We start from the raw sequence: 7,838 nt of genomic DNA, 5'->3' as shown, positions 1-7,838 counted from the left end.
TCATCTGTTGTTAAAACCCTTAACCACTGTCTAAGGTAATTATAAATAAATGTCATTTAGACGCTAATTAGGGGACCAGGGACATGGCTGAGCACTAGCTGCTCTTCCAGAGGACAGATTCAGTTCACAGCACCCACATGGATCTGACTTCCTCTTCTGGCTTCCATGGGCCCTGAACATGGAGGTGCACAGGCATTCTTGCAGGCAAAGCAGTCAAAAAAATTGCAAAGAAAAATTATTTTTTTAAAAACAGTCTAGCCAGGCAGGAACACACCTTTAATCCCAGACCTTGACAGGCAGATCTCTGAATTGGAGACCAGTTTGATCTTGTGGTCTGTTCTCAAGCATGGTAAATAACAGAACAGCCCTGATTTGCTTTATGGAATGGAATCTTTCAAACTTCGTGTAATTGCAAATAAAAGCCAATTTGAGATTTCAAAATGTATAATGTTTCTAGTAGCACTGTTAGGTATTTTTGTAGATGTCATGAGTTTTATTGCTCTAATAGTTATCAAAATGATGGTTCAAGGAGGAGCAAAGCATGGTATTTGAGGAAGCATTAAATTTTACATTAATAGTGATTATGAAGGCAAAAATGGAAGGAATAGAATCTATGGTTTTCTAAAAAGTCTTGGGGAGTCTCAATGTGCATTATAAAGCAAAGAGACATCCTAGGACTGGAGAGATGGCTCAGAGGTTAAGAACACAGGCTGTTCTTCCAGAGGTCCTGAGTTCAATTCCTAGCAACCACACGGTAGCTCATAACCGTCCTTAATGAGATCTGGTGCCCTCTTCTGTCATGTGTGCATGTATGTAATAGATCTTTTTTTTAAGGGGGGGGCCTAATCTGCACGAGAGAGGCCTAAGGGGAGGATGGAGACTTCAAGGTCAACCTGGACTACATAGTAAGACTCTGTCTCAGGATGGGCAGGTTTCTAGAACAGCAATTCCTTCTGCTCCATGGCATCAAGTACAGTGGAAGTGGGAGCAAGGCAGGAAAGCTTGTGTCAGCTTGCGATTTCCGGGGAGGGGAAAGAACATGTGGTAGGAGGGACTCGCTGGCTCCTCAAATCCCCATCCGTGTTTTTCAGATGCCCAGTGTCACTGTGTGATAGTGTATTTTCACTCACTCCACTCATTCTGACCACCTTATGAAATATATTCTCTATATGGTATTCTGGTTTTTATTAAAATGCATACAATATATTTTAATCATGGCTTCCCCCTCCCTGGTCATCTCCCAACTCTATGCCTCTTTTTCTCTTTACAAAACAAGCAGGCAGGAAAATAATAATAATAATAATAATAAGGGGCTGGGGAGATGGCTCAGTGGTTAAGAGCACTTGCTGCTCTTACAGAGGGCTCAGCTTTAATTTCTAGCACCCACATGTTGACTCACAACCATCTGTAACTCCAACTCCAGGGGATCCAATGACATCAACTGACTTCTGAGAACACAGGCACCCTGAGTGCACAGACAGACAAGCAGGCCAGACACATAACTAGCAAAGTTATTTTTTAAGATAATAATATGACATTCTATAATGTCATTCCTAAGAATACCTAACAATGAAGTTAATTTTGTAAGTTTAATTTTATTTCATCCTTTGCAACCCTAACTTTCCACATGTCTATTACAAATATGTTTACACCACTCCCTCCTAGATTCGCAATCATTTAATGTAATTGTAAGCAACTCACAGAGATCCTGCTGACTCTGCGTTCTGAGTGCTGGGATTAAAGTTCTTCACCACCCACGCCTGGCACATATAGTTGGTAACGTGCAAATTGGTTATAAAAATGCCATGGTAGCTCACACTTTAAATATGAGCACTGGGGAGGCAGAGGCAGGAGGATCTTTGTGAGGCCAGCCTGATCTACAGAGCAAGTTCCAGGACAGGCTCCAAAGCAATACAGAGAAACCCTGTCTTGAAAAGCAAAAAAAAAAAAGGAACAACAGAAAAACCAAAAGAATGAGAGAAAGGCTCAGGCTTCACCTTTTGTTTGTTCCATGACCTAAAGCTACGAATGCAAAAATTTCTACTGTCTTCTTAGATTAGGATCTTAACTTGATCTTGCTCAGGAATGACTCCTTAGTTGAGCCTGCTTAGGAAAAGGGCATGACTATATTGAGGCCCTGAAGAAAGTCCCCATAATACCTTCAAGGAGGAAATTAATGTGGAAATCACGTGTGTGTGCGCGCGCGCGCGCGCGCACACACACACACACACACCAACCACACAGCTCTAGGGCTCCAGGCTCAATCATTGAGCAGCAGGTAAGACCTCCCATTCCCCTGTTACATTGTGGCTGTGCTCATTTTGCCTTTGAAATCACCCTGAAATGAATTCACTGTCAGTTTTGAGATTTCTCTTCTCTCTACCTGTGGTGCTTAAAATTATTCCTGCCATTTAATTCCTTAATTGGCAAAGAACATAAACCCAACAGAGATGCCCTAGACTCTGTATCAGTCCAAAGTCAATTCCGAGTACCTAAAGTATATAAAGGAAGGAGGTGGGGAGGATTGCCTGTGGTGCTGAGCTTCTGTAATCCTAGCTACCTAGGGGGGTGAGGCAGGATGAACCCCTTGGGGTCCACTAGTGCTACATAGTGAGATCTTGGGAGGGGAGACCTCAATATAAAGGTGATAGAGATTTGGCTCAGTTGGTATTGTGGTGTGGCCCAGGGTTCAGACTCCACCACAGAAAACTAGGAGACATACCCTTGTACTCTGTACCAGAGAGGTGAAAGTAGGGGAATCAGAAGTTCAGGGTGAGGGACTCTACCAGGCCACAGCTTGGGGCACATGGCTGTGGCAGGCCTTGCCGCTTCCCCTGTTCCATCTTTCCTGCTAAATCCATTAGATTACATTCCTAAAACTAACCCCCAAGGTCCATTCCCTTATTTGGCAACTTCCTCCTCCTGAGGCTGACTACCAAATGAAAAGTTTCTACACCTGATAAGCCTTGCTGACCACAGATGTAGCAATCCAAATCAGAATAAATCAAATCAGAAAAAGCCAACGTTTAATGGATACAACGCACCCAGATGGCCTTCCAGCCCCCCCAGAGAAGAGTCGGGAAATAGAGACTGGAAAATCACATGTCTATTTTCAAGGGGGGGGGTCAGTTTAAATACCCTGTGGGAGTGGTCTTGAGTATCTCTGGGGGAGGGGTTATCATTTGGCGGTTTGGGCGGCTGAGCTGCAGCAGGTTCTGGAAGGGGACTTGGGTGGAACCTCCACCATAATATCCTAGACTCTTTGGGTGTATGCATGCCGGGGGCTGGGGGAAGCTTCTACCAGAACACCAAGGTGAAGCTATCAAAGTATTGAAGTTCAGCAATCAAAAGCCCATTTTGGCTGCTCTAGTTAACCTGTCCAATCAAAATTAAACACCTTATCCTAACATCAGGTTTCTCCCTTTCCATTTATAAACTGCCATTTGCCTAATGGGCCATGTCTGTCTCTCTCCATCCAGAGGGTGTCCTTTACCCTTCAGGACAAATATGCCTTTCCACTTCTCCCTTATTCTGTTCTCCTCCTCCCTCATCCTTTATCTCCTGTCTTTGTCTCTTATTCTCTGCCTTTTGTCCCTCTGGGCCAAATAAGTCTCCTTTGTTCTGAGAACTTGGTCTTGGGATTTGTGGTAGTTTGAATGTAATTGGCCTCATAATTCCATAGGAAGAGGCGCTATTAGGAGGTGAGGCTTTGTTAGTGCGTTATGGTGGGGCTGGCTTTGAAGGTTTCCTATGCTCAGGATACAACCTAGTGTCTCACTTGACTTTCTGTCTGCATATCGCCATGCTTCCCCACTGTGAAGATAATGGACTGAATCTCTGACACTGTAAGGGAGCCACCCAATTAAATGTTACTTATAAGAGTTGCTGTGCCCATGGTGTCTCTTCACAGCAATAGAAAACCTAACTAAGATAGGATCCCTTCCTGGGGTTATATAATCTTCCTGCACTATATGGTAAACTGGACATCAGCATGTCTGGGTTACATGAAACTCCATCTGGGAAAAGATGTGTACAAGAGAATTTTAGTCATGTCCAATGTTATACACTATCCTCCACGCTATTTGAGAGACAGAAGGGATCACTAGGCCTCAGGAGTTCAAGGCCAACTCGGATAACATAAGGAGACACCCTCTACCCCCAAAAAAATCAACCCAGTCCTATGTGTGTAACTCAGTACTGGAATACTTGAAAGAGGTAATTAAGCTGAAATGGGGATGCTAGAGATGGAGCTGGGTGGTAGAATGCTTGCCTAGCATGTGCAAGGTCCTGGGCTCCATTTCTATCACTGCAAACACAAAACATTAAACTGAGGTAGAGGCGTAATCATAATGGTACACAACTTAAACACCAGGCAAAGAGGTTCATGAATTCTAGGCCAGATCTGCATAGTGAGTTCCAGGTCACCCTGTATTCATAGTGAGACCTTGTCTCAAAACAAGACACAAACCAGAAATATAAAATGGGAGTGATGCTACTGTGTCTTGCAGTCAATCAGATCGAAAGCAGCACGTGAAAGGTGAGCAGTTCAAACAAGGCTGTGTGCTTTGCACTTTATCTGAAGTCTGATCAGAAACCCGTGGGTGAAACCAGTGACGAGGAGTTTCTCTGTCTCTGTATTTAAATGCTTTATTTTTGAAAGTTCAGGCATTGCCAGTAAAATGACATTGCTTATATTTCAAATTTCACAGATATAATTTACCAAGCTTATTAAAAACTAAGCTACTGTGTTTGTGTGGGTGGAGAGAGAGAGAGGAGGTGAGAAACACAATACTAATGTAGATTCTTAAGAACTGACAGTTCAGTCAGTCAGTGCTTGCTGAACAAGCAAGAGGACCTGATCTTGATTCCCCAGAATGCATGATATTTTCTAGTTTTTGTTTTGTTTTGTTTTAAATAGGTATGCAGTTCACATCTGTAATCCCAAATGCAGGTGAGGCAGCAGCAGGAGGGTTCTTGGGACCCACTGACCAGACAGTCTAGCCAAATCACCAAAATCCAAGTTTAGTGAGGGCCTTGTCTCCAAAAATCAGGTGGAGCTGGGTATAGTGATCTACTTCTTTGGGGGCCGTGGCAGGGGAATCTCTGTGAGTTTAAGGTCAGTCTGGTCTATAGAGTAAGTTCCAGGCTAGTCAGAGCTGAGTGATAAGAGCTTTGCCTCAAAAATAAAAAAATAAGGGTGGAGGGTGATTAGTGAAGAACCAATCTCCAGCCTCCATGCAACACACACATACACAGATTAGATTGCTCAGCACTTACACAGAGGCCTTGTAACTCCTGTTCCAGGGTATCTGACGCCTTTTTCTGACCTCCACGAACAAAAAGCATGAACATGGTGTAATACATACATGCAGGCAAAAACACTTATAAAATGAATAACCTAGTGCAAATATTTTTAAGATTCCTTCCTTTCTGTGTGTTTAAGTTTTTTGCCAGTCTGTATGTCTGCTCACCATGCCCATGCAATGCTGGCAAAATCCAGAAGAGGGCGGCTGCTCTGTGTGTGTTGGGAACTGAACATCACTTTTTAAATGTACAGTATCGTCGTATCAACTATACACCTTGTGTGTACAACAGGTTTTAGAACTTTTGCCTATTGCCGAACTGAAACTCAAGACCCATTAAACAATAACCCCCATTTCTTCCTTTCAGCCACTGCAAACCACTCTGTTTTCAGTTTCTGTTAATCATATTACTTTACTACCTGGTTTTTTTTTTTTTTTGGTTTTTCGAGACAGGTTTCTCTGTGGTTTTGGAGCCTATTCTGGAACTAGCAGAGATCCTTCTGCCTCTGCCTCCTGAGTGCTAGAATTAAAGGCGTGCGGCACCACTGCCCAGCTTACTACCTGTTTTTTTTTTACTGGGAAGGTTGGGGGTGTTTTTAAGTAGTAGAGAACTTGAGTAGTATGTGCAAGACCCTAGGTTCAATGCCCAAAACTGGGTGGGTGGGGAGCTATTTCCCCTCTGTACCAGGCTTTTTCTTTATTTTTTGGCCAACCAGCTCCCAAATCATGACACAGGGACTTATATTAGTTTTGAATGCTGGGCCGAGCTTAGGCTAGTTTCCAGCTAGCTCTTTTAACTTAAATTGACCTGTTCTCTTTATCTGCCTGTTGCCTTGGGGCTTATTACCTTTCCTACTTCTGTGTATTTTATTTTCTGCTTTTCTATGTCTGGCTGGCATCTGGCTGGCTTCTTGCCTCGGGTGTGTCTTGTCTGGCTGGTGTCTGCCTAGCTTCTTATCCAAGTCCCTTGTTCTCTTTCCTGCCTCTCATTGTCTTTTCTCGAGCCTAAATTTCTCCTCTTTTTATTCTCTGTGCCTGCCAGCCCCACGTATCCTTTCTCTGCCCAGCTATTGGCTGTTCAGCTCTTTATTAGGCCAGTCAGTCAGCCAAGATGAAGCAAGTGCAACACATCTTTCCATAATTAAACAAATGCAGCATAAATGAAAGCAACACATCTTTGCCTAGTTAAAATAATATTCTATAACATCCCTGCAAGGAGTTTTAAGTGAGCCCGCCCAAGGCTGAAATTTCTGTAGAACACATCTTGAAATCCCATAGAAAGATAATATAATGTTGCATTTTAGGCCCTCTGTAAACAAACAAACAAATAAATAAATAGGTGGACATCTGTGAGTTCGAAGCCATCCTGGTCTACATAGTGAGTTCCAGAACAGCCAAGGCTACTTAGTGAGATCCTGTCTCAAAAGAGACAGATGAGAAGGTAGGTACTGGTAATTTTAACATTTGAAAGCATTTGGGTGACAGAGTCCAAGTTGTTTTTATATGTCAAGCTTGAGGTCAGTCTGAGCTACATGAAATTCTGTCTCAAAAACAAAACAAAACAAAACAAAAAAAGAAAGACCTCAGTAAGATTTGAAGTCTAGTCTTAAACTCTTTATACAGCTCGTTAGCTCTACACTCTTCCTGCATCAGCCAAAGGCCAGGATTATAAGTATGTATGTGCCACCATACCTGGCTCTGATACACACTTTTGTCATGGTAACTTTTACTTTTACTCGAACTTGAGAATCATTAACAAATGAAAAATGGCCAGGCTGTGGTGGGGCACACCTTTAATCCCAGCACTTGGGAGACAGAGGCAGGCGGATCTATGTGAGTTTGTGAGTTCGAGGCCAGCCTGGTCTACAGAGCCAGTTCCAAGACAGGCTCCAAAGCTACACAGAGAAACCCTGTTTCAGGGGGGAAAAAACTGTGATGTTCATTTTTTTGTTTTGTTTTCTTTCAACTGTGGCGGTACACATCTTTAATCTCTGTTCTCAGGAGGCAGAGGTAGGCAAGCTTTCTGACTTCTAAGCCTAATCAGCACTATAAATTCAGATCTTGCCTCAAAAACAAAACAAAAGACCAAGATGTGTTCTTTTCTGCCTGGAGAGATGGCTCAGTGGTTATGAGCATGGGCTGTTCTTGCAGAGGACCTGGGTTCAGTTCTCCCGCACCCATATGGCATCCCACAACTGTATCTGATGTCTCTAACCCAAGGACTCTTGTTTGCACCTGGTGTACAAACACATACTCAAGCACACATACATAAATATATATTTATATCAAAACTTTTTAAAAATGTATATCTTCTGAAATCTTAAGACTATATTTTGTGGGCCAAACTGACCTCAAACTAAATATAAAGCCAAGGCTAACTTTGAACACCTGTCACTCCTGCCTGTAACATTATAGGCAAGTGTAATCACACCTATTTTGTTTGGTGCTAAGGATTAGACCTAGACTTGTGTGAGGCAAGTCCTCTACATCCACAGCCCAAAAGCAATATAGAAGCACTTTTTTTTTTTTTTTTTT

Source organism: Phodopus roborovskii, unplaced genomic scaffold, assembly GCF_943737965.1.
Source record: "Phodopus roborovskii unplaced genomic scaffold, PHOROB, whole genome shotgun sequence".
Classification (NCBI taxonomy): domain Eukaryota; kingdom Metazoa; phylum Chordata; class Mammalia; order Rodentia; family Cricetidae; genus Phodopus; species Phodopus roborovskii.
Note: the sequence above shows the minus strand (reverse complement) of the source record.